The sequence below is a fragment of the Phalacrocorax carbo genome, chromosome 3 (genome assembly GCF_963921805.1).
Source record: "Phalacrocorax carbo chromosome 3, bPhaCar2.1, whole genome shotgun sequence".
Classification (NCBI taxonomy): domain Eukaryota; kingdom Metazoa; phylum Chordata; class Aves; order Suliformes; family Phalacrocoracidae; genus Phalacrocorax; species Phalacrocorax carbo.
The window spans coordinates 47463403-47489757 of NC_087515.1; the positions used below are offsets into that span (position 1 = coordinate 47463403).

The window sequence follows — 26355 nt, forward strand, 5'->3', positions numbered from 1 at the left end:
TTCCAGCTACCTTGCTTGAATGCAAGCCAGAAATATTGAGAAAAGAGAATTATTCTGGGCATTTTAACTTCTTGCCAGAATCGAGAAGGTGAATGGATATAGGAATTTGAAATAAAAGCAAGACAAATTTAATTCTTCTGACCATGCAGTTCTGTTCCAAGTTTAGGGCACAGATTTAAAATATTCTATTGTCTGAACTCTTATCATCTGGTCCCTGGAAGGTAGCTGTTCTCTACATTGCATCTGAAAAAAATATTTAAAAAAAAAAGAAAATTGAACTGGCAATAATTTACTCATTCAGATCCTAGTCACTTTGGTAGTAGGATTGTCATTCAGGTGCTATATGAGTGCTGAGTCTTTTTACATATGAGAAAAGTAATAGCTGGAAGGAATTCATGCAGCTCTAAACATATTTGATGTTGAAATCTCTCAGCTCTGTCCAACTGGGCTAAACACAGAAATCTGAAATGGGATCCAGTGTTCACCCTTAAAAGGTGCAAAAGAAAACTTCTGGTCCAAGAAAACATATACAAAGGTTGTATAGTATTTCTGAGCTTTCCTACACTTCTAATCCTGGATTGTGCATAAAAGTCATCAGTGGCCCAGGTCTCTGGGTTGTGCAGCTGGGAAAAGTTGATGAATTAGCTTGAATTAAATCAGGGATAATCCAAACTGAGATCAAAACTGATCTGAGATTAAAGGAGAGTAGGCAAGTAATTGCTAGTGTTTTGGAGCACCTCTTCACTTTTTCACCTGGACATGATTGTACTATTTCTTCAAAAAGCAGGAAGTACAAGATAAACCTCACATGAGAACCTCTTCCTCTGCAATTTCTAAACTAATTTTGTTGACAAACCGTATGTATACATTCTGACTTGGAAATGTCAAAAGGTTTATTTTTCAGTCAAAATGTTTCAACATTTCAGACTAAAAACATGTTCTGAACTTTTGATTCTGTGGGGCAAAAAGGTCTGTGCATTTAATCTTCATTTGAAATGAAATTCATAATTTCATGAGGTGGACACCTTGATTTTTTATCAGCTCTATTTGGTGCTTTATTGAACTACTGTCCCTCAGATGTGTGCTCTCAAATTTCTGCCATGTAAGCTGAAAAATTTATGCATCTGCTTAGTGTTGTGCAAATGTGGGTTAGACATGTCCTGTTGGGTGACTACTCAGTTTTGTGAATAGTCAAATAAATAATAGGCAGCTGAAAGGCTGATTTCAGGCTGACTGAGCATCTAACCAGTAACTGAAGTTTAAAAGATGCCAGAGTCTTAAAAACTTACATGTGTTAAAGCTGATTCTGATCTAATTTATACCTGTTTATAAAAGCTTTAGATCCAGTTATATTTTTTCAGTTATTCTAGATTTACATTACCATAAATGAGACAAGGATTTGGCCTATTTTTTCCCCCCCTTGTTTAAACAGAAACTACTTTCTCTTCTTTCTGGATGGGATAGGTTGCTTTCTGACTTGATTAAACTGATTGTGTTTGGGTTGAGAGGAAGTCTACATTTCCATGACTGGGTACTTGGGGTATTTTTAGCAGTCTACCCACAGAAGCAACCCCTTTGAGCAACAGGCTGAGGTCTGGGATAATTAGGCAGTGCTAAGGATCCTTACTTCAGGATGGCTCTGGCTGGCTGAACATCAGAGTGGGCAGTGCAGCGCTACGCTGTTGTAACAGCAGCAGAGATGTGTTAATTATGGCCTTCAGATCTGAACTTTCTGGAAGGACATCCTTTTCTTTGTAAAAACCCCTTCTGTGAATGACCTGGAGTTTGCCTCTTGAATTCATCATTTGTGGCCGACATCAAAATGGCAGAGCCAGCACTGTGTGTTAAATAATACGATCTACAGGGCACAGGCTGGACAGGGAATACTGAGATGCCAGCAGAGGAAAGGCCTTTGCTATGGTGTGCTCGCAATAGGGGCGATTTTCAGCGAGCGAACGCTGTTGTAAACATTTAGGAAGGAATGGGCAGCATGCCAGCAGGGTTTGTGAGTGATATACAAGGTACACACTCAGCTTTTGGCTTTGATTAATGTGTCAAGAGATATAGGCAATCAATTGCTGTCATGCTAATATTAATTAATGAGCAGCAATGCCTAGCTCACAGTGTCTGATAGTGGAGACCTGTTGATTCACTTACTCCCAAGGTTTGCTTTAGCAGATGGAAAAGGATTATTTTACCATATTTTCAATGGCAATTCAAGTCTATTTTTATCTCTCTTTTGGCTTGCATGAAAGGAGACTGCCACCTGTTTTTTGCAGGTTGTTTTCAGCACTGCAAGCCAGATTAAAAATTGGCCTATTTAGTACTTTATGGAAAACGAATTTGCTGCTCTAGCACAGAATGATGAAAGTATCCAGGGCCAATGCTGGCGACTGGCCCTCTGTAGTTGTGTGAACTCCAGCTCCAGCTAGCTCTTCTGGGTCATCAGGATCCCTACTGCCCGTAGTACTGTCCGCTCCATAGGCTGCTCCTGCTTCCTGGTTTTGACATGAAGTGCAAGAGAACAGGACGCTTGCGTTACTGTTTGCATGGCTCCATTCAGTACTGACTTAAATGTCTGGGAGAGTAAGGATGATTTAGGAGAAGATCTAGAGAGTTATAATGACATTTGGGAACATTAAAGTTTTTAGGCAGACAGCCTTTAACAGGGATTTACTCACTTTCAATCTCACTTGGGTTTAACAGTGTCTGGTTTTAGATTTTAACATTCTTTTCTCTTTATGTTAGTGAGGACTGTAAATGAATAACCCTTAGTTTTCCTTGCCTACTTCATCACCAAGACAGTGGAAGGCTGTGTTTTGCTTCAGCTTGCGTAAGTCAGACAGGCCCAAGTTCATATCCCCTTCCACAGCCTCAGGTAGGTGGCCACCTTCTCCAGCTGCTCATAGAGCTCCTCATTATGCCTTTTGAGAAATTTAAGAGCAAATAACCTTCAAAGCGACTTGTGATGTTCTTGCTTGAATCAGGAGCTCTTATAGTTATTTGGGAGGTTCACAGCCTCTCTAAGATATATTTAGATCATTTTCCCTCTTTCAACTTTCACACTGATTTGGTAGGCGTGTTACATATGGGTGTATTTACAAGCACCTGACTCAGAGCTCCTTTTATTCATTACCAGGAACTCCACCAGAAGAGCTACATCAGAGCTCGGCAGTGATGTTATTTACTCTGGCTTCTTTCATGGTGGCTTTCAGGGTGGGTTTTTTGGTTTGTTTTTGATTTTTTACTATTCAATTGTTAAGCTCTTTTTTCAGTTTGTACTTCTGGATCTACTGAAGAAGTATGAGCACCTGTATATTATGGGGTTTAGGCCCTCTTGCACTAGTTAACTTGTAACTTTATATTCAGTTTTGCTAGATTTGGTACTTATTTTGCTGTAAACACCCATTTGTTCCACTGGGTAGCACAGCTCTCTGAACATCTGGGAATCATCATGTGTCACGAATGACATGATGTATCCTCACTGTTAGACTAGCACAATGCTAGATCTGATGGATGGAAGAAATGTGTCAGGGTGAAGATTAATATACACTTTGGTTTGTGACTTGTGACTCACAAGGTAAACTTCATTCTCTCTTTGATTGTATGAATCCAAGGTCTCCTTTTTTCCTCTCCCATTTTGGTCCTGGTTTATAACACAGAAGCTTGCACTAATGAAAATAGAGTTTTGCTAGCTGGATCAGAACCCTCCACTTTTGTCTGGACCAACACATCTAAAAAAAAATCCTCTCTTTGTATGCTGCAGCTATGCACAAGGCTCTCCTCTGTAGGTGGTTGCCACCCTTAGGCGAGGGTGAGAATTTGGTGATATTTGCTCCTTGCTGTGCCTTTGGAAGTGCACATGGTGCAAAATCCTCTTTGAGAGCCCTCCAGCTGGAGGATTAAAGAACAACCTATTCTAACAAAACAGGGCAAAACAAAGGCATCAATATTTGATTTCTCCATTAAAGTTTCATAGTGATATCTCTCTAAAATGCCTCTTTGTTTATTGTCCTTGCACACCCATGCTTCAGCAATGTCATGAGAAGGCCCCTTGGGAAACAGCAGGATGGTATCTTAAAGGGAGGGCTTTAACTTACCTTCCTAAAACATGTATAGATACAGGGGATGTTGTAAGAAGCATATTTTTATAAGCATAACTGATACCATAGGAAAGAAAATACACAACTTCTGGGTGCAGAAGCACTTCTTCAGGCACACTAGATCTAGGCAGGGTTTTTTGCTGCAGTCACTGGTTGCCTGTCAATTGTACCATGAAGCAGATTCGTGGCACCTCCTTCAAGAAATATTCATATATATTGCCTTGACTGGGAGAAGAGCAACCCGGAATATGGATCAAAGCCTCTCATGAGGGCAGTGACTACTTGTGCAGGCACATGTGGGCTGCCCTCTGCCCAGGACCATGGGTCCGCAGGTCCAAGTAGAGAAGGGATTTTATTTTTTTCCTGGTTAGTGAAAAGTCATTAAGCTCCAAGTACATCTCATGAGGAAATAGAGACAGCAGCCAGGGAGAGCCTGAGGCAGGGCTAGAGCTCAAAGAAAGCCTGGAGTTTCAGCAGTTTGTCCCCAGACTGGCTTGAGCAAGAGCTCCAGTCTGACCAGTGGCAGCACCAGGAGCAATGAAGAAAGTCAATGCTGGGTCCCCTCTACATTTCACAAACAGAAATTAGGGACTGAGACAGAATATATGGGCTCTGCAAAGCTGAAAGGTGCAGAAACAGGTGCAGAAACATTCATAAATTTCCAGATGGAAACTCTGGGAATGTTAGAATGTCAGTGTCTTCAGTTATACTCTTGTTGGGCGTGGGGGTTCCTTTTCTTTCTCCTCATTCCCCTCACCACTCCCACCCCCCCACCCCCCCCCTTATAACTTTTAGCTGGACTTCTGGATTTTTCTTATTTGATTTAACTTTTTAAATAAGATTTCCCTTTCTAGGTCTACTTTCAGTCTGCTGGATCACTATTCATTATTACATATTTGGTGAGCAGTGAGCAGGAAAAAAATTGAGAAATTATTAGAAGCTGTTCAGAGTTGGAACTGTTGGGATGGTCATTAGAAGGGAAATGTGGCATTTTGTCTGAGAAGTTTGTCAGAATGAGGCCAGGGACAAGTGAGCAATAATGAGGCTCTTGAAACCGGTCTGCAGGTGCGTAGTGGTAAAATAACAGGCAGGTGCAGAAAGCTAGTCTTTAATCAGAGTCTTGGCAGGGATCTTGTTCAGGATCTGCCATGTTTGGCTTCTGTGCAAAGAAGAAAATTCAGTGGCAAAGGACTCAAGTACAAACTGCAACTTATGCTTGTGCATCACAGAAAATTCAGGGTTTTTTTTTTCTATTTTCTTTGTAATGCCCTACCATCCTAGAAAGCTGAAAGCTTGTTTCTTGTAGCAGGAATAAATTAGTATGGCTCCTTGTCCTTCTGAGCATAGCTGGCTCTAATTCTAGAGACGAATGCATATGTCAACATTTTCCATAAATACTGCAACTTAAAAAAAAACAAACTGTTTTCAGAGAAATTTGCTTTAGCAACAGTTGTGATTTATTTTGGGTTCCTTACCAGTAAGTATTTGAGCAGGTGAAGCAACCTTTGTGTCTCATTCAAGGACTATGCAAGGTCCCAGACAGCCTTGGAAATGGTTGGAAAAAAAGGCAATTTTAACATCACAAAAATGCAGTGTTTTGTTTAACAAGTGTATACCAAATTAGGACAAAGAGTAAAAGTATTGATATCTTCTGTGTTCTGGGAAAAGTGAAGGGGTTGTAAGTATGCAGCAAGAAAAGATTGTGGCATATCATGGGAGATACAGGGCAACAAAACATACAACTGATCCAGAACTGCATTTTCTACAAAGCTTCTTTGTGTCTCAAGATGCACCTCTGATTTCTGAGCTGAAACAAGCAGCAATCTTTCCTGACCCCCCTAGCAGAGCTGTCCCACCACTTCCAGTCTTTCCTCTGAAAAATGTTAAGCCCTCTCTCTTTCCCCTCTCAACTGCCTCCTTTCACCCTGGATAAAATTCCAGTTTCTAACAAGGAAAATTTCTGTTTGAGGCAATGAGGAAATGAAGATTAGCTCAAACCATAAGCTCCTGTGCCAAAAATTCAGAACGTACTGAAAAAAACTATACCTATAGCTTGTGTGTCTGGCCAAAACTAACCATCCCAGCACTAGAGCTGAATTTCAGCAACCACAGCCCAGACATACTGGCTGTGGTGAACTTTAAGACAATAACTACGTTTAGCTATTACCAATCACAAAAATTTAATTAGTTACTGCTCATTTTAAGACACCTGCGAGTCACCTGTGGAAAATTTGTAAAGAGAAGAATGATGAATTGCCCTATTCATTTATTCAGCTCAATCTCCATAGCATGTCAGTCTGCTGCCTTCAGGCACCAAACCTGGAGCCTCTGCTGCAGCAGCAACTTGTCTTTGTTGACCTGAAGGTTCAGATGCAGGACCTATGAAGGGTGATGTGCAAAAATTTGTCACATATATACTGCTGTCACAAAGCCCCTCTTTTGATGCTTTCCATTTCCATCAATTTTTTCATGAGTCCACAAGTTTTTGTTAGTGAAGCTCCGTAGTTAAACTGCTCAAATCCCTAGATCTTGACTCCACTATGCTACTTGGTGACCTGACAACACTAGGGCTTTTAAACCAGATATTTTCCCTTCCTTGCTCACTTGTGGGCATCTTCAGAGTCTTCTAAAGTTGGATGTCATGATGGTTTCTATGCCCTATTTAGTCATCCAAGGGGAGATGCAGTTTCTTGCCTTGGGGAATGACTAGGGTTGAACCCCACCCAGCTTGCTGTGAAGCAGCATCCAGGACCCAAGACTTTCACAGTGGCTAGGAGACTCCCTTTACTGGCAACCTGTTAGGTACTGGGGTGTGAACTTTCTCTCTGCTACTCTTAGCTTTGAGGAGGGCATGTTGCAAGCTGCAGCAAAACTAATGTGGCTATCTGATTGACAGAGATGATCCACAGCTCTACACCCATCCATATGGGCACAAAACTCACTGCATGCTTTGCATGGGGGATTCTTGGAGCTGCTGTGAATCTGTCTAAGCAGCAGGTAGTTCAGACCCCCTACATCTTTAAGCCCAAAGGACACTGCAGAAATCTTCTGTGTGGTCTAACCTCTACAACATTATTTGTAGGGGTTATACTTGTCCTTCTGGCCTGTTTGCAGTAAAAACTCTGTGGTCTCCGAAGCACTTTTTGAAATTAACCTGGAGTCACAAGGACACAATTATGATGAGCTCAGAGAGGCTGATGACAGGTGAAGCTAGAACATTTAGGAGTATAACTGGTCTTGGTGCTTACTGCACATATCATGCAGAAAAGACAGAAAAACACATGATAAGTTATAGCCATGCCTGAAAAGTAGCATGTAAAAATATTTTAGTTGAGGTTAAATTTCTGTTAGGCAACACCTCTCAGAGGCAGAGAAATAAAAGCTTGGAGTACCTACACCTGAACTATACCAGGCTACTGGGTGCTTGCTATGCATTTTGGGCAAGAGGACGAGTGTGAATATCCAGCAAGGCTGGAATTTAAAATCTTTGACTAGTTTTGATTTCTTCATGTTCAGCTGGTTAAAGTGTAATACACATTTTTAGATCCCCACTCTGCTCCAGAATTTCTGGCATCTCCTGGGAAAGTCATTAATCTTCTCCACGTCTCAGTGTTTCATGTTAGATGAGGATTTCAGCACCACAGTGGGCCAAAAACTCTGAGGTGTTCACACTAAGGTTATGGGAGCTACAAAAATGTTAAATACTTTGGTTTGTATTATTTTTATGTTGCTAAGGTGAATGTATTCATCAGTCACATCAGTACTCAATTTAAATATATAGTAAATGATAATCACTCTTCAAAAGAAGACTTCCAGTAGGGCCAACTTGTGATGGGCTCTCAATTATCTTTACTGCTCTGTCCTGGTACTATACCATGGCTCATAGATCCCATTGGATCCAAGTAGTTCCTTGGCAAACTTAAGGAAAGGGAAATTTGGATGTCTCAAGAGAGGTAAAAGGTGTTTGTGCGGCAGGGGGAGAAGCAGAGTGATTTGCTGAGAGGGATTGATTATAACAGCAGAAAGGAAGCTACTTTATTCCAAGAATAGTATTGGAAGGATGCTGGTCCTGCAGTTTCAGACAGAGAAGCACTTGGAGGGATTAAGATAAAATGGGATTATTTGGCCCACTTCCTACAGACAAGCAAAAGGAAGGAGAAAAGTTAGCAGTGGCTCTTGAACTTTGCCAGCATGCAGCCTAGTTACACACAAGGGGGAAAACACTTCTATAGCTATCCCATGCAGATTTAGGAGACCTCATCAAAAATATACAACTTAGAGTCCATGAAGTTTTTGATTAGTGTTTACGAGGATAAATTAAAGAGTCTACAGAAAATGGTCTTTCCTATGAAAGTGAAATACAATATTTTCCCTCCATTGCTATAGTTCTCTAATCTGTCTGATAACCCCCTCTCTAAAAGCTGCCTCTCCTACCATGCTGTACAGAGCATATGAGTGTAGAAAGTAATTTTTTTCTTTATAAGTGCAAAGTGAAGCTTTCTGTTATAGATTGCTTTGTAAGGTAACCTCAGGAAATGACAGTGAGTATTAATAAAACCTGCTTAACTGATATTAGCATAAATGCAAAGCCAAATAATATTATAGCTATCAATGCTGGAACAGTTCCATCACGTGCTCTTCACATCTCTGTTTATCTCTTTTAGGTGATCTCAAAGGAGAACACTCGGGGAATTCAGGGACCAGAGATTTAATGGTTGCAGTTTTATAGTCTTTATCAGACCATCAAGGCTGTAATCAAAAGATAGGAGTTATCACCTCCAAGAGTTCTGTCATGTAAATCAACCTTTGAGGGAAAATCATAGCAAGAGAGCCTCTGGTAAGTCTATGAATTAATCCAGATTTGGAGAATGTTATATAGTTGTGTTATGTTAACACCTGCAAGCTCTATTCACAGATCAGGAATTTTCTGTGATAAATACTCTAAGAAAACAAAATTATAATAAAGTCCTTTTCCCAAAAACAAACCAGCCAAGGAACCAACCCAAAAGGGTGGTGTGTTACCTAGGCCATTCTCACATGTGTTTGTTGCATAACATGATTACAGTAAGCGTAGAGTCAACCTCATCTTTGCAGGGAGCTAGAAACTCTGGAAATTGTGATAATCCAGGCTTTTCCTGTGGAACAGAGGACTTGGAGAATGTACATGTCAGCATGTATCTGTGGTTTGATTAAGAGGGAAGCAATCATTGGGCCTAGAGATGATTGGTCATTAGGAATGTCTGTCTTTAATCTCCTTTCCTGACAACATGTACTAAACACTGTTATGTGATGAATGCTCACTGTGGACCTTAGTACAATAACCATTGATCTGTAGATTTAATTCATTTCCATCTGTTTATCTAATATAGTGGGAGGAGGTTGAAAAGATATTAGAAAGTGGAGCGTGGCTGGGTGTCTGTGGACTTTGCAACCTTGGCCATTAATGTTGTACCAGAGCACTTTTGGAAATCCTTCCTCAGCTGTGCCTGATTGTCTAAAATAGAACATGAGCTAATTCAAGTTGTGGCCAGCAACAGCAGAGAGGGAAAAGGCAGTTCAAAGGATCAGTCCTGCTCAAGCATTATCTGTGATTAGGTACTACATCCCCTGTATTAGCCATCTGAAACAGATGTCTGCTCCTATTGGAAGTGTCCACGTTGATAGCGAGGTTGCTGTGGGAGTATGCTTACCGTGCGCTCAGCTGGGTATTGCACATCTGGTCAAGGTCTTGAGCTTTATTTCGCTTTCGCCTGATTTGGGACTTCAGAAGCATATACTCAGTATTAAGCCAAAGGCTGTCTTTGTTCCATGAGGCTTCCCCAGCTGGAACCTGTTGCTGGTTGACACAGTCAGATCTTATATTGAGACTATTATATTCTTTGGCATATTACACTGCGTTTACATCTTTTAATTTACCCCAGTAAACAGATGGGTTGTTTTAAGAACCATGTGTGAGAGCTTTCATTAAAACCATTACAGGACACCAGATGGGGATGCAGAATAGTCAGCAACAGGGCTGCTTGCTACCATGTTGGACTTCCTGTGACATGTTCAGAAGTGCATGGCTCTTCTTGCTGCTCAACTTGTCTGCTTTCCTGCATCGTGGTGACCCAAATATTTCTGGGTTTGAGTTATATTTCTATGCACCAGTTGCCAGTCTTTGCCAAGCAGGGTGAAATGCATCTGGATTTCTTCATCTGAGTTTTCCAGATCACATAATTTCTGAATTATGTTTGCTATGGCAAATATGATTTCAGAAGGGGTGTTTTACAATAAAGAAATGTTAAATGAAATGAAAATTACAGTTTTGTCCCAAAAGATTAATTATTAAGTTTTGCTTTTAAGTATACAAACAAGAAAGGATTTGGCTGAGGATTTTCAGTGCCAGAGTAACTTAAGAGACAAGACTCATCAAAGAAACAGTGTCACTGAGGTGTTCTCATGTAAACTAGCATCTTAAGTATACTAGCATCTTAAGTTCACTAGCATCTGGAGAGTATGCCAATGGTCTTAAAAAAAGAGTGATATATTTCAAAAGGGAAATAGATCAGTGGATCTAGTAAATCTTGTCCTATTTGGTTCAGATGTTTAACTGAAACAGATTTTAAAATCTCTGATCTGTAGGGTTTGGGCTGGAAGTCATGTGAACTAGATTCTCCTGTTAGGTGTTCTTCCTGCTGCAACAGTTCCTGAGAGAGTGCCAAAATCTTTGTGACAGTAGTTGGATTTTTTAAAAAATAAAGCATCTGACATCTGCCAGAGTGAACGCAATAATTAATTAATAGTAATTTTTATAATACTTGTGCTGAATAACAGAATTCCTAAAAAAATTAGGTTCGGGGCCACAGGGGCTATATCTGAAATCAGGTCACTTTTCACAAAGAGATTTAGGGCACATTTAGAAATATCAAAACAGTTCATTTCTCTCAGATGTCAGTCTTCCCTGTAGGTTAAAACACAATATTTTGCTTCAATATTATCAAAAGATCATGTGTAGTCTTTTGTTTTGAAGTTATTTTTACCTGAAAAATGATGCCAACTTTAAGAGGTTTTCAGAATGATTAAGTAACCTGAAAGGAAACTAAATAAAACAATTGAGGCTCTGAACATGAATTTATGTTAACATTTTTTCTGAGTGGAAAAAATAGTGTTTTGGTTCAACAACTGAATCCCTGAAATCTGTCCTAGCCCAAGGGATAGCATGGCTATACTTTCCTATATCTACAAATACTTGCTTCAAATTTCTTTATAACTTCATAATAAAATGCTTCATTGTACTTTATTTTAATTTATCCATCTAATTGATGGATAATACAACCACCTATTTATGTTAAAATTTGCAAATTCCGTAAATTAAACCTGTTATAGCTGAGAAGAGAAAAATTAAGAGTTTCTATTTAACATCCCTATCGCAAATAAAATCTGAGTAGTTCAGCATTCAGTGGAACTGGAATTCTGTAAATTTTTTTTATCTGAAATTCCCTAAGGATAGGGATGAAATACTGAGATTCTTCAAATCAAAATATTGTAGTTTTGTTTGTTGATATGACTAATGCATTTTCAATCCTGTGAGTTAAACTGTATTTAGCCATCTGTATTTAGGGGTATGCCAAGTCTTGAGGCAGCTTGAGAGTCTGATCAACTCATTCTTTCCTATAAGTGTGGTTCACTGGCTGGTCTTTCCCCTATACACACACCCAGCTGATTTATGTGACACCCAACATCAGAGTTAACCATCCCTGTGTAGCCTCACGGGAGGCAGTGTGCTCTATGGATTCCAGCCTGGTAGGAAGAGAAATATTAAAATACCTGTTCATTATAGATCTGCAATTTAATAAATCAATGAACTTTTAGGTTTTAGCTTTAAATGAAAATCTGTAGTACATTTCAGAAGCTTACAATACTGAACTATGTGACCTTTTCTAAAGACAAATCTTCACCCCTAGCAGTCACCTATTTTGCCCATCAGACTGTTTTAACTGTTTTTGTAACTCTAGATGCTCTCTCCTTGCAACATTATCTTAAATTCCTGTCTATAGACTAGTCCTGGCAGTGTGAACGGAGAGAGTCCCAGCTGCTCTCTCCCCAGGAACACATCAGTGGAGATCTGCATCCACAGGAGCAAGCGCATAAACACAAAGGTTAGCGCACAAACCTTGCCTCCCAGTCAACTCTGCTAATTTATCCCTGTTCTAATTTTTCTCTTGTGTTTCCCTTTTTCTGTGATTTCTTCCTGTAAAGCCTGTGTGGGCTGGCTTCTAGTTCCCATTCAGTGCAATCTTGTAATACAGCAGTTTCACCTCCAGCTTTGAACATAAATCAGCAGAAAAGTCCCACAGGTTCCTTGTGTTCTGTTTGGGAAAGGAAGGAGGAGTAGTGCAGATACTGAGCTAATGCTATCAAGCTGCCTAAAGCGAGAGAAGAGATTGATAAGAGAAAGCATTGTATTTATGGTTTCTGGCATATAGCACAGCACAAGTCCTGTTTGAATTCTTCAGAAATTAGTATCAGATGACTTAGGAACTTCTGGCGTATTTGAATCTTAAGTGGTTACAGATAGTTTTGCTCAGACTTTCCTTCAGTAGTTATATGTGCTACTTTTTTCTGTTTGTTGGAAGCAAGTTGGGAGAGTCTACAAATTCTCAGGAGAGTGGAAATAAATTCTGCTCTTGCTGAGGCTGAATGGCAACAGGGAGGCAGATCTACCTGAGATCAGTGGTAGCCTCCCTTCTATATATGCGTGTGTGTCTGTGTGAGATCACGCAGAGAGATTTAATCTGCATGTTTCAGTCTGATTCAGTCTGATGTTGCTTTTACTTTCCAAATATGCCTGATCTTGCAGCCACCATGATGTGTACATGGTAGACATGTGGTCAGGTAAAAGGTCAACTTCGAATTAGCAGAGTTTTTGTCTTCAGAAATGGGTTATTGTATGAAGCACCTGAATGAATAGAGAAAATGAATAGAGTAGAGAAAATGAAAAACATAAAATAAAAATTACTTTTAGAAAATTTAAGGCATTTTTTTCATGAAAGCATCATGAAAAGCATGGTGCAAAGGGTGCCCCAAGATGCCTCTCAATGGGTGAATCAGTGCCTAGGCAGAGACTAGAGAACAGAGGGTGCCCATGCATTCTGTGGGAATGGAAAGGTGTTTTTCCTCTTAGACCCATCTACATACTACCATGAATGTGGCTCAGTGGTTGGGCACACTCATTCTACCACGAGGAGAACAGCTCAGAATGCTTCCTTCCTTCTTTTTTTTTTCTTGATTGAATTGCCTTCATCTGGGCTGAGACCTAAGTCTGCACCCTGATGGGCAGATGCCCACTCCACCAGGTGTTTTGGAATTGAAGCCTGTTCCACTTCTGCTCTGCTCCCACCCAGCAGCAGCTGAGGCCCAACCTGTCTTCCCAGGGGCTTGCAGAGCAGTTCGGTGCACCCTGCCAGCACCCTACACTGCCAAAGCAGCCCTGGTCAGCCAGATCTACTGCAGGTTGACATGCTAACCAAGCTGTCTGCTGTGAGTCCAGCCCCTGCCACTGCCTGTGTTATGGAATAGCCTGCATTTTTCTTCTCCAAGCACCTATGTGTTTGTGCAGGAGCAGCCTGGCTCAGACCAACATTTCACCAGGCCTCCTGGCGAACCTCCACTGTACTCCAGCTGCAGCTGGCACAGCAGCTCATCCTACAGCCTGCCAGCAAGCAGGCAGTCCAAATGGCCAGGAGCACTCTGGGAGCCTCAGCAGATGGGGAGAGAGCAGGCTGTGATCATGCATGGCTGTGCAAATGCTGCGGGAGGGACCACCTGACTCCCGCCTTCCCAGCCACCCACTCTGTGGCCTCACTAGGCTCCCACAGTTTCCAACCCCAGCTTTGGCAAAGGATGCTTCTCTGCCTGTTCACTGCGGTTATGGGCTGGGTCATTTGTAGAAGGAGCAGAGCTTTTCAATCTCCCTGAGGTCTCTTGAGTCCTAAGGGAATAATAATTCATTGGGGTGGTTGGAGCTTGACAGGGACCTGGAGGTTTATTGCTGTAATTCCCTGGCAGTATCTTTTACCCTTGGGGCAGGACAAGTAGGAGTTTCTCCCACAACAGGAGTCAGAAATCTTCTCCTACAGGAAACACCCAGGCCAAGAGGCCTCTATCCAAGCTAGTTCTTTTGGAGCAACATGCTTCTCGTTATTTTTTTAAGGGAATCTCTAAGCTAAGTAAGAAAGAGATCTGCTAAATGGATTTCTCACTTGTAGACTCTTACAGCTGTATCATTACCATTGCCACTGATTAAAAGATCAGATGCAAATGCAAATAAAAGTAAACAAGTGAATAGATCTTTGTGTTTAGAAATAATGATGGTTGGAGAAATCCCCTTCTATTCTTAATAATCAACCCTAAGAGATTTTGAGGCTGATTCTCCTTGACATTGAGTCAGTGTTATCTCGACACAAAGGCAGAGAGAACAGAAAGTTGTTTTTAAGCGTATTTTATATCCATCCTGGGCTGTCGTGGCTGATGATGAGAACTACAGAATCAGGGTGTCTTACTCTATTTTATGGAAATACAGATCTTGTTCTCCTAAAAATTAATTGTTACCATACATAATTTCACTATATTACTCAACTCTCTTTACTATAAGTGCAGGTTTTAGTTATGGTAAAAATAGCTATAAATATATTGCATTATCTCTAAAAATTGGATCTTACATGGTTTCAAAGAGAGCTCTACTGTCCTGATGGAAACCAACTCTGTCTGCAGCAAGGCTTCTGAGAGATGCACAATATCTTTTTCATTATTATCTCACTCAAGGATGTTTTCTCATGCGTCTAAGAAAATGTTTTGCATTACATAGTCTGTAGGGAAAGAGGAAGCCTTTTCTCAGGCCCTAAAGTGGAGGCTTTACACAGGTGAATGCAAGTACGCAGTGGTCAGAACTGCCGGATGATGTTCTGCATATCATAATAAATACTATAGTTCAGATTATCAGTTCAGACTTAATTTTTTAATATTCTGATTTCTGGTTGCTTACTTCCATGCGTTCAGGTAGTCTTTTAAAGTTGTCTGTTGATTCAGTGTTACAGATACCACTACCAAGGGACCTAAGTCATGCAGGGACCTGCACCAGAAGCCACTTTAGGGCTAAATCTTATTGCTGTGTTTGGTGACTTAAATTGTGACAACCCATATCCTTGATGCTCTGGTGCATAATCCGTGTTGGAAGTTGTGCCCAAATCATTCTCAGTTAATTCCTTAAAAAGTTCCTAAATACCTTATGGACATCTGAAGAAATAATCTCTGTTCAATGCATTCCTTCAGTTTCTTTTAACGAGAATATTAATATAATCCATGTTAGAGTCCAGTGGAAGTTATGTGGCTTGCTCAACAGCACATGTGCATAAATGTGTATATAATTTGCAGCAGAAATACAGATTGTTTACAATATGCATTAAAATACATGTAACTAGTAACTTTTTTGCATTTTCAACTGTTGTGCAAAAAATATCTATTTTATATGTATATATATAGTGTGTGTGTATGTGCATTTTTACTAGGAAGTTATCCTTCAATGTTTCTGTGCATTCAGTGGGTTGAATGAAACACCCATGGAAGCTTGCCAGCTATGCTGACGCAAGCTCCAGGCTTGTCCTGTAAACATTTACGCTTCTGAGTAACTTCAGTCACGTACAAACGCTGGGACAAAAGAGACCTCATGGGTCACTGATTCCAGTCCTGTGGTATGACAGGCAAGGCTCAGAACTCTTCTCATAAAATGGCCAAATTTTATTGTAGAGCTTTCTGAGTTTTCGCCTGCCACCCTTCCTGCTGGAAAGCTATTTCTTTACCTCGTTCAGTTGATGGTTAAAAACTCTTCCCTCATTTTCAGCCTCAGGTTAGTCATGGATGGTTTCTACCGATTTGTTCTTATGTCAATATTGTAAGTACCTCTTCTTCCTCCCTGATGTTTACCCAATGAGACCAGTCGCGCAGCTGAAGTTATTTATGTGCATTTGCAGCTTTGGGTCCTTGGGGGTGGATGTCCGCATGTATTTTACTTACGTACAGATAAACAAGCAGAATGACTTTACAAGCCAACCCTGTCAGAGTGATTAAAACAAAGCAGGATCCTGAAGTAAATGAGTCTCAGGTTGATAAGGACTGTCTCTGAGACAAGTGTCCTTCGGCGTGCAGCTATTCCTGAACAAATGCAGTCGGCTGGCTTTGGTGTTCTGTGATTTATATCAGGACAAGTCTCTTGCTCACATAAAACATAGGATGCCACAGTCCAGTATAGATCTGTTCATCATGAAAGAGGATAGCTGAGTCTGTCTTTTATTTTTCTAGCAGTAAATTATACGGAAGCTAGCAGAGCCATTCATTTCCACTTTGGGTCTGAACTGAAGGGACGGTTTGTGCTTTCGTATTCTTCAGTCCAGTGCTGCACCAAATGTGCCATGCTGGTATTCATCCTCTGCTAATTAACTTTACAAAGCATTTTTTTCTTTCTTTTATGACCCTGCAATTTTCTGTATCTTCTAGAACTGAGACAAGTAGGATTTGGAATGTTAATTTAAGGTCAAACGTGTTTACTGGGAGCAAGGCAGAATGGGCTACGGGAGAGTTGGATCCCCTTTCCCCTCCTTCCCTTGGCTGGTCACTCTCAGCAGCATCCCACACAGGCAGACTGCTGCGACTTGTGGCACACTCTGGACAAGGAGGAGAGGAAGGCAGACACTGTATTTCATATGAATTGGCCACCCAATTTCTCTGTCCCTTCTCTGGGAGTTACAGTGATGTGAGAACATACAGGACAAGAGCTGGTGAAGCAGGGAGTGACATGGGAGGGAGAAAGACATCTGAAGTGTTACAGGCAGGGGAGTAAAAGCTGCCATGGGAGATCATGTAGATGTGGAAATCACATCAGCTAACAAACTTAACAAGGAAAACAAAGACTGAATGGGACACAGACACATCTTTTTGAGGATGCTTTTCATAAAGCAGGGTTGACTTGCCATCTTCCGGCTTGTGCCTAATACCTGGTTACGTTTGGTCTTACTCTAAAAAACTGCTGCACTAGCATATTTAGCTGGCATTAAATAACTCAATATTAAAGAAGAAGGAATTCCTAATAAACCAAATACTTCTTAAATTACTGGAAACTGAGCTGAAATATAACATGGATAGAAAGCTGTTTTGTTGTAAGAGGACTGAAGAAAGAAACTTCCTCATAGCTAGCTGTATCAACTCCGCTGGTCGCCCAGATTCAATTGTGAGAAGAACTCAGAAGCAGAAAATTGCTGGTAGTGCAGCAGTACTGAAGGTGGCAGTTTGGACAGCACTACAATACACTCAGAATAACCTCATAATTGAAATAAGATTTTCATAAGAATGGTAGCATTGCAAACCTGCTCTCTGTAGCTCTAGTAGAAAGGTTGTTGGCAGCCTCATCCCGCAGGGCCAGATGATTTGTGCAGAAGCCTGTAATAACAGTTAAGCAATGAAATCAGGTGCCCTTCCCTGAGGCTACAGATGAATCACTGAATTACAGGGAGGGAAATGAGACTGGGAGTAGAGTAGACACACACCAGTGAAGAAAGGAGATGGGAGAAGCTGGGGTGGACAGTCATCACTGAACCCAGCGAATGCGTCTCAATGTTTTTGTTTAAGCAAAACGTAACTAGTGGTAACTGGAGGATAAAGATCAGAATCCCATGTCAGAAATTGTTTGGGCAGGTGTCAGCTGGGAGTAGCTTAGTGGATGGATGCTAGCAGAGTTGCGCTGATGTAACATTCTGTGCGATCGGAAGGAGGCCCGAATTGTTCCCCTCCTCGTTACCTGGTCTCTAAATGGAGCTTCCTTTGTCAGTCACCCGTAGCTTCCCAATATTCATAGTTTAAGACACGTGAATAAAATTCAGTTTTGCCACTGTAAGTGTTGGTTAGTATTCACAAGGGTTTATCATAACTGATTCTTAGACATAGCTAGATAACATAGAAAACATCCACTGTATTTTTCCTCCACATGCTTACATAGTCTGGGTTTTCCTGACAGATCATGCAGATGTTTTTCAAAATGTGACCTGTGATCTGTGATCTGTGTTGTAACATCACAGCATAAGATTCACAGGATGGGATATTTTAAAACTATTTTGCACTCATACCACATTGTCAAATGACTGGTTGTGACACACTTAATAAATCCAGCCCTGCTGACACTCTGACAATGATCCCTGATGTGACTTAACAACCAATACAGCCTCAGGCAATGAAGTAGGAGGACGGAGGCTGGAGCTGAAGATGGGCCTGGGTTTTCTAACTTGGTGCCTAAAGTTACGCCTCCAAGCATGTCGTTGCACACTTTCATTTAAGGCTTCAGAGAGTGAAGTTTCTGTATTCTGTTTGGGGAAAGTGTGTGAGAATTGGTTCACTTGATTAAAATGCAGCCACCAATGGCAATAGAAGCACTGAACAAACAAATAAAATCTGGGATGATTGCCTAGACCAGGATTTTCTCAGAAAAAAATAGCTAACAACTTCATTTTGTCCAACCCTGCACCAATGTGCCTTCCCACCACGAGCAGGTGATTTGTTATATGTTTCTACTGATAGAGTACAAATCCAGAGCCTGGTGCTCTAATGTTTTACCCAGTCATTCAGTCAGGTTTGATGTACTCAGGAAGGACAGCATCTGTTGGACGTTCTGCCGCCTTCTCCCAACAGTCTGCCAGGCATTGGGCATTTCGCTAACCCTCCTGTCCTTAGTTGGTTGGTAAGATCTGGTTGTATCAAAGGTGGAGATCCTCTGGCCCATCAGTATTTGTAATGAATACATGTACAGTCTTTGAAGTGTAAATCATCCTAGAAACATACTGATGTGCTTTATTATGCCCACTGTATTTCTTACTTAGGCAAACCACATATTTAATAGTTTCTGGTAGAAAAAATGATGATTGCTTTTTGCTTTTGGTAGCACTTTCAATTTGTCCATCACATCTGATATAGTTTCCTAGAATAAGTTTCAACTCCTATGTACTGAAATGAGAAATCCATATAAAGCATGAATGATAAACATTTTTAGAAATTAAATAGGTAACATTTATGCTCTTGAGTCCATGTTCAGCATGGCATTTAGGCTCAAATTCTTCATTACCAAGGTTTTCCTCTTTGATATGTGTTAAAAGTTGTCCAGTGGTTTCAAAAGTGACTGTCTTTATTTTGTGTTCTTTGTACCGGTTCCACATGTCAGCCCTACGTTCTCCTTTAAACATCATCAGATGTTAGGCCTCAATTCAGGAGACACTCACTCAAGTTAAGCATTAAGAGGCAAGGAATAGAATCCAAACTGCCAATCTGATGGGTAGATGTGTGGAAAACTATTAACAGAGGAGTAGTATCTTTAAAAATAGTGGGAACAGTGGTTTCTTTCATCAAAATTTACAGAATAGGCGTTTAGGTTAAAAGGAAAAAAATACTGTAGCCTACAGATATTACTCTTTTGTCTCTGCAAAAGATAGTTTTGTTATAAATAAATTACCTGCTTTGCAATACGGTGGCTTCATTCAAATATTATTCTTTAGCATAACTGAAAATCAAATGCCTTATACAGTAGCTACAGAGTCACCTCTTTTTTTTATTTAATGTTATATTGATCTGTAGGTACTGTGTATTTCTATGATACGTATGAGGTGAAATGTTCATAAGAGCCTACAGGCTCTCATTCAAACCAGCTAGCACCAGTTGAGTAGTCCTCAGAGCTCTTGCAGCTATTGTAACAGCCCTCCCTCTACAGATTTCCTATCCAAAATAAGGTACTGTACTTTCCTTTTTCATTGATAAGATATTTTTGAGAAAGTTTTCACATCCCAAGTGTCTTTGCAAATCATTCTTGGAAGTTATAAATTTTTTTTTTCTAAATACTCACAATGATGTAATACTGAAACAACTGAGCCATTGGCAAGAGATGTAAATCTGCACATCAGTGGCAATTCTGAATAGGGTCTGTATTATTCATGCTATAATTAAATGAATAAGAAAAACCTCTGCTGATGAGTGTCCCTCACTGAGAACAGGGATTTCATAACTGGGTACTCTGTGGGTTTAAGGTAAGTCAGAGTAACTTCATGATGAACAAAACTGCAAATCATAATGAGAAGTGTTACTAGTGGCAAGGTTAGTTCATTTAATCAACTCCAGTTTACCAAGCCCCATCATAAGTACACGTAGATCTGGTTTCCTTTGGTAAAATAAAGCAGGAAGTAATTTTTGAATATTTTCTAAAATATGTCTAAGAGATAGGGTGTGATGATATGTAGATAAAGCTGAGCAAAAGGGATACAGCTGGTTCTCTGTCTCTTGCAGTGGACTAAAAACTGAATTGCTACCATGGGGAGGTCACTCTGGTGCTCTGAAAGTGGGTTGGGACTTAACATCAGTTATCCAGATGTATCTGTAATATTCCATATATCATTCATCTTTTTATGCAACAAAAGGAGCACATTGAAGTAGACATGATGTGAAATTAGAGCTATTGGGAGGCTCTTCCAAAGAACAATAGGAAATGTTGCTTTTATTTCAACAGGACTGAAATATATCCCATTTCTTATATGAAAGAGCAGCAAATAATATTTATTATCCTTTTGATATGGAGCCATTACTGGAAGCCATTATCATCACATTTCAGGTTACTTAATCAGCTCTGTGAACTGATAACCCACATAAATAATTGCCTCACTGCTGCCAATAGTACTCTTGGCACACTATGAAAATAACATTATTCCTTATGAGTTAAACCACAGTGAGATTTTAACTGACAGATTAAAGGCTTTCTTTAGGTACCTTGAATACTTCCAAACTGAGCAAATGAGACCTACCATTTTGCAGGTATGCAATATAGGTGAACTACAGTTGAGCTCCCTGATGGCACAGAAATGAGATGCATGTGTCCAAACATGCCAAGCAAATGCAGATGATGAAAAAGAAAGATTAAGTGCTGAAGAGCCACCTGCTCTTCAGAGCATTCCAGCTATCAGGCACACCCCAGCTGATACTGTAATGCTCGGCAGTGTATCCGCAGGACTTCAGGCAGGGACTCCATTATCTCTTTGGCTCCTTTCCTTTCCTGTGCAGAGCAGCTTACATCTATGGCGTTGTGCAAGATGTTCATGTTTCATTAATATCCCCCACTTCTGCAATAATTTCTTTTAGTTTGAGCCTTTTCCCCTCCTCTTCTTCTTTTTGGAAATGTCCAAAAAGAAGCCAAGGCTCAAGCAAAATGATTGGTCCCAATTATTTTTTGATATTGCATTATTTAGTTTTCTTTGAGTGGATGTGTGCTAGTAGCCTGCCTTTCACTGCTAGAGGTGAGAGATAGCATCTGTCCTGAAAGAAGTTTTGATACATCAGTATTTCTTCTCATCCTAAATTATGACAAGAAATCAGGAGATGCCAGTCTTCCTGGCACTACCAAAATCTGTCCATGGATAGGAGCTATGAGACACTTAATGTATATATAAGGCAGCTGAGGAAAGGTAAACTCTGCTGTGGGGATCTCTAGACAGGTGGGACAAGGTCTTTCCAGAAAAGGCAGCCACTCTATTTTTGAACAGCCTGGTCTGAGTGTCACTGAGGAATGACCCAGCAATGTAACCCAGAGAAGTTCAGCTTGATGCATTTGCTTTCGTAGCAGAAGGCTCAAACTCCCCATGGATGGGCAGGGAAGCTGACTTGAAACCCTCCCTGCACCACGCGGGTCTCAGGAGCCACAAGGGTGAGAAGTTCCTTGAAATTTCAAATTGGACGTGGCATAGTATATTTGGCCGCTTGTTTTCACTAAAGCAAGATCAAAAGATGGAATTTGTGACTGGACTTAAGTCCTTTTTATGTTACACCATACTCTTGTATGAAATCTCACCATCTTTTGTGAGTTGTAGCCCAGGTGTTTCAACCCTCCTTCCTACCTTGCATTTATGTGGCTTTTCTGATATTTTGTGTGGGAAAAAGAAGAGACACTTGATAGTTTGGGAGATGAGATCTGGCCAGACCTGCAGAAGGGAATGAGGAAGGAGACACCTGAACTGAAGCTCACTGCAGAGAAAAGTGATTTCATACTTGACTCAAGTGGAAAGATTTCATTTAAACTTTTTCACTTTTGTTTTGCAACACTGTGTGGGAGGTTCTACAGAAACTAATTTTTCTCTGAAAACTTTCTGGCCTAATCTACTTGTTAAAATCTGTATTTCATTCCACTCTCATGGTGTGTTCAAGCACTACCTATGCTGGCAAGTGAGATGTCAACACTTAGGGCAGGTACCTGAACCTCAGTAGGCAGTTGCCCCAGTCATCTTAAGGAATTACCTCTAGATGTCACTCATGAACCCTTCTCTTATTTGAGGGATTTAAATAAGTAGTTAGGATACCACTGACAAAGAAACCCTTCAATCACTCTGCTTGCTTACCAAAATGTTTGCATTCTGTTCTCCTTTTCTGCACCAGTAGAGTCAGGTATAGGCTGAAGGCAGAGAGGGCACTTCTTCAGCAGTGCAGAGGTGCCTTAGCTCACACAGAAAATGAATTAAAAGTATTGATTAGAAGAGAGAAAAACTTAACCTTAGTCAGAATATCAGAATAAATAAAGACTTCTGTAGTCTTTCATGCTGATTGAACATGTTGGGAGAGCTTAGTATGAAGTTGATAGTCTGTTGATTTATTTAGATAACTATGTCCTGTTAGTACTTGCTTAGCAATGGGTACAGATGCTTGGTATAACATTTTCTAGTCCTCTATTAAAATTAAGTGGCAATTTCCACACTTGGTAAGGCTCAATAGAGCAGATCCCCTCCAAAAGGTAAATAATTTATCAGATTATTTCAATGGATTATCATTTTTTTCTTAAAACCTGAAAATTCTTTGCCTGCTTCTTTTTAGTAATTAAAAAAATAATCCATTCAAACAGATCTATGCTATGCCTTCAATGTGGGGAGAGTGCTCGTATGGAAAATGCATCTCTATATAAAAGAAAGAAAAATGTCAATGGGAAAATTTTGGGCACCTTTAGCAGTAAGTATGGTTTCTGAGGTTTTGACAACCTTACCCATAGTAAGTAGAGCTTTATTCTGCAAATAATTGAGCTGAAACCAGAGAGTCTCCTAATGGAGTAAAACACTTCTAGTGTGTATAAGAGTCTGTGAATTCTCATACGAGCTGTGGCTGATAACTGTTCCAATTTATCTCATGTTTGGAAAAAGTTTGGCCTTACCATTGTTCCTGTTCAAATGTTGAGTGAGTGATGTGGTTTCCCACAAAACCTTCATTAAAGCTTTTGGGGGTTCACTTAGTCCTGAACTACCTAAAGGACCTTTTCTTCAATGTATCACATCGTTAATATCCACTTGCCATTGAAATCAAAACTAATATGTCTGATGTCTGTGTTGCAGCCAGGACTTCCAGAGGGCTGGCAGTCAGAATGGACGAAATACTGAAAAGATTCCTATCACATAGTAAACAAAGCTTTTAAAAATAAATAGGGGGTAATAAATGTCTGACAGCATAAAGCAAACACACTTGCAGATCATGTAACAATAAAGACAATTTGAGTTTATCGCATAATTAACCTCTTCATGTGTGTAAGTGGGTATGTATACATTTATATAGATATAAATAAAGGTGTTGATTGTTGCCTTTTTTATAACCATCTTGCTTTGAAAGACAAGGTACTATATTGAGACTTCAACAGCTTAATAATTTGGTTAAAATGTACTTTCATTATTAGAAGTGCAAGGGAAAATAAAACACTTGCAACTGTACTTGAGCTGCTTATGGCCAACAGGTTTTACGAGTGTGATTTAAAAGTAACGGAAGCTGCACTTTTATGTCATCAACATTTCAAACTGACTTAGGTTTTATCTGTAAGGCAGTAAAAATATTATATTGGATTGAGAGCATCTATAAAAATCTTCAAAATATTTCTAAAGAGTTAATCTTACAATGTTTATATCTGTATATAAATATAACCAGACTTTTCTAACAATACTGTGGAGAACAACAGCAGCATTTCTCAAGTGTTGAAAAGTGGTAAATATTTGTCTGTGCCATAGGAAAAATTTGAGACGTGTTGATGGATTAAGCCAAGCCTTTTGTCTACCTGTGTCAATGCCCCCAGTCAGTTTGTTGTTGTGCCAATCTGGTAACTAGGAGGTTACCCATAATGGTTTTAGGACCAAAGTTAATTTGATCTTTTTTTTCTGGTTTGATTATTGTACACCCAGTCAGGCATTTGCTGTTATGTTTATATTCCCAAATGTGTTTGTAGGCCCCTCTATGGCAATGGCAGGATGTTGCATATGGCTGAACAAGGATTTTTGGAGGTATAACAGTTTGGCAGAAGGCTTCTTTGGGGCTTGAAGACTCTCACTCACTGCTAAAACCCCCAAGGCAGCTATCTGATTTCCTAGGGTCCACAGGGAGATGGTAAGAGTTTTTATTGCTGCTGGGGAGAAGGATGGAGTGATATCATCTTCCTATAGCTGCACCTGGAAGAGAGGAAGCTGTCATGGCTGTTTTCTCAAGCACAGAGACAGAGGGAGAATTATCACTTACAATAGGCAGATCCACAGATTTTTTTTTTCTGCAACTTCACCTCTTCCATGTCTGTTTTTTTGCTGCTGTTGTATGGCAAACACTGGCTCTGGTCCCTAAAGATGCTTGGCTGCTTTGCTCACGACAGTGTGAGTTAGGCACCCAAAACACCTCTGGGTCTTAGTCACTAAGTGCTCACAAATCAGCTATGGCAGCATGAAAAGCAGAGGAGTCCTCCATCCGTATTCCCGAAGACAATAAATTGTTAAAGAGGTATTAAGCATGGCAATACACAAGTACCTGTCTTGCAAATTATACTGATATCGCTCTACTTCAAAAAAACATAGGTGTAAAGAGAAATTTGGCAGGAATTAGAAGTCTGATGGTTAAAATATCATACATTAGTTAAAATAAGAGCAAAGTAGAGGTAGACCTTGGAGGTACAGACCCGGTCTGAAACTTAGGAAAAAAATCAGTTCATATCTACCCTGCAGGATGCCAGTGTGATGTGAGAGAATTTATATTCTCTGTCCAGGGAGGTGCCCCCATTGCTGAAATGGTTCCTTCTTCCTGCTTCCAGAAATGGTTTGCTCTGTCTGGGTTTGACGCAGGGAGGTGGAGGCTTGAGCATTCACAGGGGAATTGTGAGGTCTTGAGGATACGGCAAGGAAAGTTAGTTCATTTTACTTTTAAAAACCTGGAAGTTTAAGTATACAAACAAATGCCATGCTGGAAAAATATTTCATTTGCAAAGTTAAGTGCTCCAGATTTAGGACATTCCTGAACTCCACAGGATTCATCCTTCTCTGCTATGACTGATAAATGGCCAAAGGGTGTGTGAAGAATGCACTAAGGAGGATGAAACTAACCAAATTAAAAAATAAAAACTCTGACAACAAAACTATCTGTTCATTCCTGTACCACAGAAACGATTAGAAACTATTTCCAGGTTCCTGGCATGATTTCTTTTTGGAAAAAAAAACCAAAACCCAATCTGGAAATAGTACAAATCTGGTTCACTATCTTATCATAATTATGCAGTTACTCAAAGGATGAAAACTGGTTCTGAAATGATTTGTTGACGCAGCAATCTTTGAGGCTTTTGCTGCTGTGCAGGGATGCTGGGTTGATTTTAGCATAGGAAGCTGAAGAGGCCAATCAGACACCCCAGGAAAAACCTTAAATAAAAAGGGACTATGTAATTAGAGAGTATATCACATGAATGTGCACAGAGGGGACAAAATTAACCTGTGTGCCATCACATGGGCTTGAGCCACTTGACTGTCTAAGTGTCCCCAGTAGGTTACTGGGGAGATAAGCAGCTGTGAGCAGCAAAGTGCTTGGCAGGGGAGGGGATTCACGGGTCTCTGCTGAGCCAAGAATGGTGGGATTCAAGGTCTCAAGGTCTCAAGCCACTAGAAACATGCAGGAGGGGACAATTTTGCTTATTCTTTTATGGCTGACACTTCTGTGCTCCTCCTCCCTCCTTTTTAGCCTGTTTCACCCTTGCCTGTCCCACCACTGGTGCCCCTTCCCAGTGTCCTCCATTCCCAGACTTCCCTTATTACACTGACATTTAACAGTGCTTGGCTGTTATCACTAATGCAATGGAGAAATCCTGCGGTGGCACAAAGCCAGGTCATACAGGGGTGGAAAGGGAGAAGGGAGGTGAATTTTGTATTCC

General features: G+C 40.4%; 1 protein-coding gene across 3 annotated transcripts in view; it reads left to right on the plus strand.

Moving 5' to 3' along the window:
* The window catches only part of HAO1 (hydroxyacid oxidase 1), a 420724-nt gene that overhangs the window by 228193 nt on the left and 166176 nt on the right, over positions 1–26355 (plus strand). For all 3 annotated transcript variants that reach the window (XM_064446809.1, XM_064446810.1, XM_064446812.1), the window contains one exon: positions 8768–8940. The gene's annotated coding sequence lies outside the window, so the exon portion shown is untranslated. The remainder of the gene's footprint in view (positions 1–8767; positions 8941–26355) is intronic.